The following is a 10007-nucleotide window of genomic DNA, read 5'->3' as shown; positions in this document are numbered from 1 at the left end:
AATAGCCATTTTTTCAATTGTTTGATAATTAATTCTATTTGATGGTAAATTCTTTATTGTATCTGTATTTTGATTAAATATTCTGGGAGCAGTAAAATTTATAGGTTTTTGTTAAAAATATAGTGTTTGGCTTAGGGACAGCAATGCTATTTGGTTCTCGCAGTTTAGATCTAAAAGTAGCTACTCTGTTATTTTCTACGCTATTACCACTCTTTGAAAAGAAAATCTTCATTACTTTAAAAACATACAGATTTTTCAAAGGCATAATCTTCAAATCTCTAAAAGGTGGCAATGTGTGCTCATACCTATGCTTATTCCTTATCAATCTTATAAGGCGTTTTGCATAAAATAAATAGGCATAATATTTGTTTGGTATGCCCCTCCCCAAGCCTACATAGCATACTCCATCCTGTTATGGACAAGAGAAAAGTAAACTGTCCTAAGTAATACTTTTGGACACATTGCTCTTAAGAAATAAAATATTCTTATTACACTTTATATGGGACGATAAATCCTCCATCCTTACGCCGTTGTAGCAGAGTCTTATTGCTCAATTTTGTGTGCCTTGTCTCTTCTTTCTTCTGTGGTAACAAACCTGCAAGATAAATCCAGTGAATGAAGATTGATTTTTTAAAAGCTGTTTAATGAGGTTTTCATGCTCTCTAATTCGTAAAATATTGTTTTTTAAATTTTTTATATAAATAAAACTTATAAAAACTTAAACAAACAAAGTATATAGTTAAAAAAAGGAATTATTTAAGTCTACAAAACCAACAAAAATGTTTTTTTAATAGTAAACGCAATGTTGTAATAACAACCATTTACAAAGTACACATTTCTCGACTTAGCCTAAAAGTTCTTATTTCTTTGAACAAATTATTTATTTGCAGTAGTAGTATTAAATTTAACAATAACAACAATTAAATTTAACGTTTTAGACAATAACAACAATATGACACAACTGCTATACTCTACAGTACTGCTGCTGCTACTATCTGCAATAAACAAGATATTGCACCTTGCACTTTAATTATTGTACTGTAAATTATTATTTTTCTGTGTAAGAGCCGTGGAGAGAATCTCCTTGTAGTATTATCAGTCCAACTTAGCAGTAAACATTAAAAGAGGAAAAAGCAAAAATAAATATATACATTAGAAATAATTTATTCTATTTAAATATTCTTTTTCTATTTTAAAGAAGAGTATGTTTTTTATCCTTTCGTGAGAAAACATTAAAGTACAAGTGTGAGTTACTTCATGGGAATTATTTCAAAATTTTTTAATTAAATAGTTTGATTTTGAATTGGCTAAAGTAATATACAATCATTGAAGATTATCGTTTTGCTTAACTCTTTCTTTCTACAAATTAAGTTAGATCATGTTTTTTTATGATTATAATTTTAAACTCTCCCCAGTGCCTAATTAGTTGTGAGTTTACACTTTAGATATAAAAACTCATTGTATTATAAAAAGAAAGCAAAGATAGATATCTTGTAAAGTAGTAGTTTTGTATCTCAACCAGAAAGATTTCTCTAATGCTGATTTAATAATTAGAAATTTTTTTGCACAATCCTAAAATATATAGGAAGTAAAATAGATGGCTCTAAATTGTTTCAACCTCATCGTTTTTGATTTATTTGATAAAACAGATGCAATAAGTAATAGATTTTGTGTACATGACGAAACTGTATAGGCCTATACACCTCTGTGTCCCTGTCCTCGAAGTGAAATGTAGACCTATCTCGTAAACTCTTGGTCGATATAAAACTGTTTATTCCTCATATTTTATATAACAAGATAACATTACACTGTATACGAAACTGTTTACTCATGCAAAGTCACAAATGTATATGAAAGTCGTATATAACATAAAGTATATTTTACTATTAAATTTAATCTTGGCATTTGGAAATTAATTATAACTTATTTTTTCTCAGCCTCAAAAGAGAGAATTATTTAAAAATATTTTTAACCGGATAGCTTTGGATACTTGCGATAAGTACAAGAATGCATTTAAGTCAATTAACTATATTTAACTGTCTTAATATAGACATTTCAAAATAAAGTCAGCAAATCAGTGGTTGCAGAGGCTGGGATTGAAAGTATTCAGAAGTGCCCCTTAATTTTAAAATTATATTTTTATGTTAAACGGCCCTAATTTTAAATATTTATTTCTTTAAAAGCCGTATTATATTCCCAGAACCAATATCTGTCTCTACTATACTATTTTATGATAAGAACAGGTCTTCACAGCAATTGTTAATCTTTCACATCCTGGAAAAACTTTCCACTAACTAAACCCTTTTGTTTTTGTTAAGTGCGGTTAGAGGGTACCGGTGTTTTTTGGTTTCCCACAAACACAAAATCTGCTGGTACAGTACTCAAGAGGACCGCATAATGACGAGGGACTCCCTATTTTTATTACCATCCTGACTTCTTGGAATCGAGGTTCAAAAGCCTTCAACCCCTTAGTCACCCGACCGTTACATGGTGAACCTACTCTACTATGGGAAATCCTGGTCGTCGATATAAACTTGTATTTTAATATGCTTTGCAACTATAGACACCTCCATAACTAGTGTATAAGTCCAAACGTTACTGAATTAATGCTAAAAGCAGGGCTTACAAGATGGTAACTATCGATCATTACGAAGTTGTTATGGGTAAAAAAACGATCGCTCATCAGACTTATAATACACTGAGAAACATAAAACAATATTTTTTTTTATCATTTTATCCAAAAAAAAGAAATACACTTTATGTTAAAACCGTTAAAAAACCGTAAAAGGCCATTTTAGCCACAAGCTTAAAAACACAAGGGTCTGATTTGACTTGTAGACTTGTTTCATACAAAATTTACATTAAGACATTTAAACCACTTTAAGTGATCACATTAATTTTAAAATGTTCTGATATCACAATATACCAGATAACTGTGTGTTTAAAAAAAAATACCCGAAGCTGGTATTTCTTCTTAAAATTCATAAGCTTGGATGTATTTGTATGTAACTGTATGCATTATTATATTATGTATGCCATTAGATTATGTTATGAGAATAGTGGGTATATATATTTCAATAAAAGCATTTCCTAAATTTTCATCATGTCATCTGAATAGCCTAATTAGTAAGATATATTAAGCAGCATATTAGAGAATTGGAATGCTTTATCATGTTACATTTTTAGTGGCAACTCCATGCTGTAAGAAAGTTTTCCTCCGATTTTCAGTTATTTATTGATTATTGATTGCCACAATTTAACATTTACAATGATTTACAACACTTGAAGGTAAATAATGTTGAACAAACTTATAAAACACATTTTTTACGTAAGGTTTAGAGTGTATTTTTGATCAAACAACGACCTATACTAATTACATTGCTTGTTATATGATATAACACTTGTTACTTGTCCATGAATATTTATTTCATCAGGTTGGCTAACTTATCCATGTTTCCTAAGCTGCGGACACAGAATATTTCCAGAATAAAATAAATTAGGTTATATATTGTTTAGGAAGTAATTATTTAATACTGGAAATCGTATGTCCTCAATTTAATATCTCAAGACGAGCGGGAAATTTTAAAAAATAAAATACCTAAAAAACACTAACCTCGCCAGAAACATAATAGTATCATACAAACCACGAATAAAAACATATTAAAAAACCAACCTTGGCAAGGATTGGGACTGCCTGTGCTTAAAAACTTGAACATGTATCCACCACTATCACAGATAACAATGTCTACATGGTTCAGTTGTCCACACACAGGTTAGAGCAATGCATGGTCGACGGGCCTGTCCTTGATCAGGTATTTCGAATAAAGATCATACATTGTTTTCCCTCCCTTAATTAGATGGGCTTAGTTTTTAAATAAACGTTTAGATTATAAAGTTACATTTTAACATAATGATTAGACACATTTCATTTTCCTTCCTTTATAAAGAATGAGTGTTAAGCAAATTAATTTGTTAACAATGGTAACAAAAATGTTACTTGAAATTTAATAAATTAATCATTCGGAAATTATGATCCTTGGAGCTACACGAATTAAATCGAAATAATTATGGGTGTGAATCCCCTTGTATGTGTATTTACAGATTCAAAATAGAAAATTCCGTTTTTTGAGAAATAATAAACTTCTTGGATATTATAGAGTCCTGTAGTTCATATCGACAATCGAATAGGAAGTGATCTAACATTGAGATAAGGACTAGACTTCAATTACAATGTTATTATTATTTTATCGCATTGCCCACGCCTGTACTTGTAAATACGTGGTACTGCAAGTTCCGAACTGTTTTAAATTTGTTGTTCTGTACTTAAATTTGGAATAAAGATCATTATTATCAATAGTAAAACATTAGGTATTCATTTATAAGGCAGGGAAAGAATAACACTCTGGGGTGAGTGGTTCCTCTACGAGCAGGAAAGAATGTTGCTAGTAACAGGTATAAAACGTGTGCAAAAACTAACCTTTCGTTTCATCGGATACAACAGGCCTCCTCTTGTTGCCACGCCCAACCTACAGCGTGACTGTCACGGTTTTCTGAAGGCAAGTCTTTCTTTCATAACATAAAGACCTCCACAAAATCTTCCGTCCGCCGTTGCCCGAGGAAATCTTAAATCCGTCGGGTGCAAACTGCATTCAAAACATTCCTTTTACGTTCACATTATAGTGTGAAATATAATTTTTTAAGACAAAATGTAAGAATAAACTAATGTAGTCATTGTAGTTCATGTAAAAAGGAACGTTCGAGAGAGTAAAAACAAATGTACAATTCTGTAACATTGCTTTAATTAGGTTATATTAATGTATATATTTTGTATCAAATATTGAAATAGCCGTAATCGATTAAGTTTTGTAGTGACTTTGAATTCGGCACTACGAATGTATCTTGTTGTCATTATAAATTAAAAGTGCTAAATGTAATAAAGATAACATGCTCACTTACCGGACGGGTAAGATGAAAAGTACGGCGTCTAAGATAGTCCCAGCTGTAGTGGACGTGCGGTTTCTCTTCTTCATTCCCCACGTTCTTTTAAGGACGATGTTATATCGGGATTGTATTCCTCACATAGCCCTAGGAACGATGTGAAAATGTACTACTATACTTTAAAATATAAAGCCATGTGTAATTTAATTTTTTCCAAACAATAGTATTTTTAATATCTTTCATGGAAAAAAATTAAACCAACAAACCTAATGTATTCTTTGAAAAGGAAAATAATTTTTTCAAACGGTTCCAAGAGATAAGTAAAAATTTTATTCTGTTTTCCTAAATTCTGTAACAAATTTTGTTTGTTTCTCACCTCCGTATTGTAATTTCATAAGCAGATTATTCAAATGTGTTAGTTTATTTCGAAATTTCTTAGGTTTAGGTCTTTCAATACAAAATTAAATTACAATTCTCTACAAACGAAATCTTTATCAACAATTTCTCCTCTATTTATAACACTTGTAACAGTTGGCATTATACTCTTCCATTTAAACAAAAAGGATTTTTTTTATAAATGGAGATTATGGAACTAAGTCTGCCGAGATATAAATTTTTCAGCGCAAATGTTTATGTTTATATTTCAACTACCGAGATAAAGAGAAATGATTTTATTTTATTATTCAACTATTTTAGGATATTTTGTCTATGATTACAAAGATTATTCCGGAAGAAATCGAGAATTTTTCATCAGCGAAAGAGTATATTTTTGAAGTTTTTAGAAGGAATGAAAGAGAATAATATGAATTTTAGCAAATTATTTTTTCTTAAATAAAAAACTTTTCTACTAAAATAGTCACCAAACAACATGAACTCTCCAAAATCACTTCAGTGTTTCTAGCATTTAAAGAACTTACCACAGGAAATAGTTATAAAGACTTCTTTTGAATTAACTAAATATGTTAAACAAATGTTGATATTTTCCTTAAGTGAAAACGAATCCTTAAATGAAAACGAAATTCAGAGAACTTTTAAGTACTAAAAAGTGTTCAATGCAATTTATTACAGACAACTTAGATAGTATAAATATGTTAAATGTAATAGGAGATTTTAAATTAAATAATAGAAAAAATAAGAAAAATATTCCGATTTTTACAAAATAAACTAAAACACCAACAATCTGGACATTTTTTCATCGCTTTTAATGCTAAATTTCATTGTTTATATTGTTGGAATATTAAGAAGTCAAAGGAATATCTACACAGCCAGTTTTTTAACAAGTCTTTGTAAACAACAAGATTTATCAAAGGAATTTATAAGAGATCACGCTTTTGTTGTAGATTGGGATAAATTGTATGGGAAAAAACATTTACGAAACAGATATATTGTGTGTGTGTGATTCTGACGAAAGAAAAGAGAAACGTTTGTCATTCAGCAATTCAAATACGATATAATGAAAGACATACAAAATGAGTGTTGTTTAGTGTGCGTGTTTTTGCGATATCTACTTAACTTCTAAGAAATTGGGAATGGGAGAAGAAGAAAGGTATCAAATATTTTATTTCAATCAAACTGTAGATTTGTGGACGTCTGCTGTGAGCGTTTGTACCACTAACGCTTGACCTCGAATCTCATTTTATTGAAAACATGTGAGAGGCGTTTGTGTCACTAACTATGGGACGTAGGCGTTACCACTAGGAACGCGGTGACCTCGACTGTTTGTTTCACTAACTATGACGTAGGCGTTACCACTAGGAAACGCGGTGACCTCGAATCTCATTTTAATTTAAACATGTGAGAGGCGTTTGTGTCACTAACTATGACGTAGGCGTTACCACTAGGAACGCGGTGACCTTGATACTTTTCGTCGTACAATTCAATCACTTTACATCACTATTTTCACACAATGTTTTATCACAGTTTAGAATGTCTACACAAATTCACAATCTTCTTGTAATGTCTTTCTTCGAGTCCCAAATATAAAAGTAACTTATAAAAATATAATAACACTATGAATGGCAACGCCCAGTGGAACACTTCACTTCACTTTTAACAAGAAACACAGTAACATCACACAATCTTCTTACTTCATATAAAGTCCATATCTTCTTTCTTCAACTTGCAAATACATTAGAATCTTCTAAATAATGATATATCTGTTAAATTTCGTTAAAATAGAGGAGGATCACACATGGCTAGCTATACGTGGCCAACACCCACAGCAAGAGATGAAGACGAGATGTAGTGTTACCAACATGTTTAAAATGAAATGTCTCAATTCCCTAGAACTGTTAAGTTTCCTGGTGGGGGGGGGGGGGGGTGGGGGGGGGGGGGGGTGGGGGGGGGGGGGGGTGGGGGGGGGGGGGGGTGGGGGGGGGGGGGGGTGGGGGGGGGGGGGGGTAGTGCAATGACTATTTAATGAATATTTATACAGGGTTTTCATAAACGAATGGTGCAATTTTTGAATGCTTTATAAACAATTTGCTATGCAAGTTAGATAAATATGGTTGGCACCTCTGAATTCTTCAGCTCAATTAGTTTTATTGCTCTAATGTCAATATGGTGTATTTTCATCAAGATGGTGCGCCACCCCATTATAAGGACTTTGTTCGTGATGCTTTGAATGACAAGTTTGGACAAAGATGGATAGGTCGAGGTGGCCCAATAGCATGGCCTCCTAGAAGCCCGGATTTGACTCCATGCGATTTTTTTTGTGGGGATACGTGAAAAACATTGTTTATTCTCAGAAGATCTGTGATTTAGCTCATTTAAAGGAAAGGATGTATGAGGCAGTATCATCGGTTACAAGAAACATGCTGCACAGTGTATGGGCCATGATCGACCATAGATTAGATGTCTGCAGAGCTATCGGTGGTGGACACATTGAAATGTACTAAATGTATCAGTATAAAATTGTTTTTAACAAGGATTCTAATGAAATAAATATGTTAATTGTACTTCGTACGGTTTCTCTTTTTATTTTATGTTTAAATTGTACCATTCATTTATGAAAACCCTGTACTTTAATAAAAATAGATCAAGAATTTTAGTTCAACAAAAAGTGTTCAAATAATGAAAAGAAATAGAACATTTGTTCATAATAGATGTATTAGATGAGCGAATATTTTGGTGATATAGCGATTTTTATTTTGAGTTAACGGTTTTATTTTTTTTAGTTAAAGTTTTTTTTTCTTAATATGTCAAAAGTTGGAGCTAAACGATTAGTCATCGCAAGTTGAAAATGAAAGAGATCCTCAGACCCCAAAGTAACCCAAATTAATGCTGATAACTAAATCAGCAATAGCAACAACCCGTAGCTCCAGATGGCAAGATATCGACAGTATATCTCTTAATGCTTGTAAAACTGCTGATACCATGTTTTCCAATACTCGTCAAGACTACCCAAGTTAACGTAAACTTGTTCAAACTTATTTTTAGTTGTCGTAGTATAGCATCTTTATTTGTCGCCAAGCGCCGAGCTCGATATCAATAATTATGGTAACGCCCAACGAACAACGGTGTAAACAGTACACTACTGACTTTTCCATATAAGTCCGTTTTAATTGTGTACTCGTAGATTAAAGAGGTAGAAAAAAACTCACTTCTGCCTGATTGCTTATAACAAATATTTAAATTATTACTCAAGTTTAATATGCATTTAATTAATCTTAAAGGTACCTCTTATCTAATCCTGTACCATTAAAAATGGAAAGACACAAAGTATGCAATACCCGTAATAATTCAGTAAGAAGGATTATGAAGTTATACTTATAGTTGGGTCAATAATTGAGTATATATCAGTTACTAAATTTGTTTCTTAAATACATCCCTTTTAAACCGAATTCCTTTATAATATTCTTCTGGAAACATTGATACCAAGAACTCGTGACATTACTGTTATTATTGGTAAGAGTTATTTTATGAATATACAAATAAAATTGCTGTATAAAAAGTTTGGTGTCACTGTACAGAATGAAGTTCTTTAAATAGCTGACGGCAAACCGTTTTATTTTCGTCTAAATAAACTATTTCAGATGTCAAACATGTGTCACTATTGAACATACTGTAGGTGTATTCAATAGCCAAGTCAAAGTACTTGCATTCTGTGTGTTCTTTCAAAGTGAAATTTGACGAGAAAAATCTGTTTTTTATCTTGAAGTTGCGCAGTCTAAATAAACAGCCCTTCTTACACTTTATTTTAAAAATACATAAAATAATATTTTTGTCAAAAAATTTATTTTTCTTGTTTAGTTCAAACTATACCAGTTATTATTTTAAAATTGTTAATTGACTGCTGTTGTAATCTTGTAATGTTACAAAATTTTTATTTATCTAACGAAGCATATGATGTTAGACAATTTAGCAATAAAACATATAGGTTTATGTTACTTAAATTTCTATCCATAGAACATTAGCAATACTGTACAGTACACGTCTTATATGTTAAAATATCTAAAATTATTTTATTTGTATGTAACATTTTCACTGTTTACCTTTGTAAAGTCTTGGATACAGAAAACGTCAACTTTATCGTCATTATTTATGATATAATTTTATAAAAATACATAGGGAATTCTAGGTAAGAATTTGGGAGACATATAAAGAACATGTATCAAATAAAACAGTAAACCGTTCTATGGTAAAGTAGTTAATATAAAATTAACTTAAAAACTACGTTATGAGCAGAATCAAAGGAAGGAATATAAACCTCTATTTTTTTCAAACTTGTGCTGTAAATGTTTCACTCTTTGTGGCCCACGTGGCTTTGAATTCAATATTAAAATGTTTCTTAGTTTTCTTTGCAACTGGAATGTGACCCTAATGGACTCTTGTAACCAAAACATGAAACATTTTCTCAATACCCTTTGGAAATTGTATTGAAACCGTGAAGCGTAAGGGTTGTTTTATCCAACATGAAAGGGAACTATGTCCTACTGTATTTAACAATACGATTGAAGTGCTCTGTTCTACCAACTGAAATCAAAGCTGTCGTGTGCAGATTGCGGGCAGTAAATTTTAATCTCAATCGCGTCTTCTGTATTGTCTGAATCCACATTCTTAGTTTTTGT

Source organism: Homalodisca vitripennis, chromosome 5, assembly GCF_021130785.1.
Source record: "Homalodisca vitripennis isolate AUS2020 chromosome 5, UT_GWSS_2.1, whole genome shotgun sequence".
In the NCBI taxonomy this organism is placed as follows: domain Eukaryota; kingdom Metazoa; phylum Arthropoda; class Insecta; order Hemiptera; family Cicadellidae; genus Homalodisca; species Homalodisca vitripennis.
Note: the sequence above shows the minus strand (reverse complement) of the source record.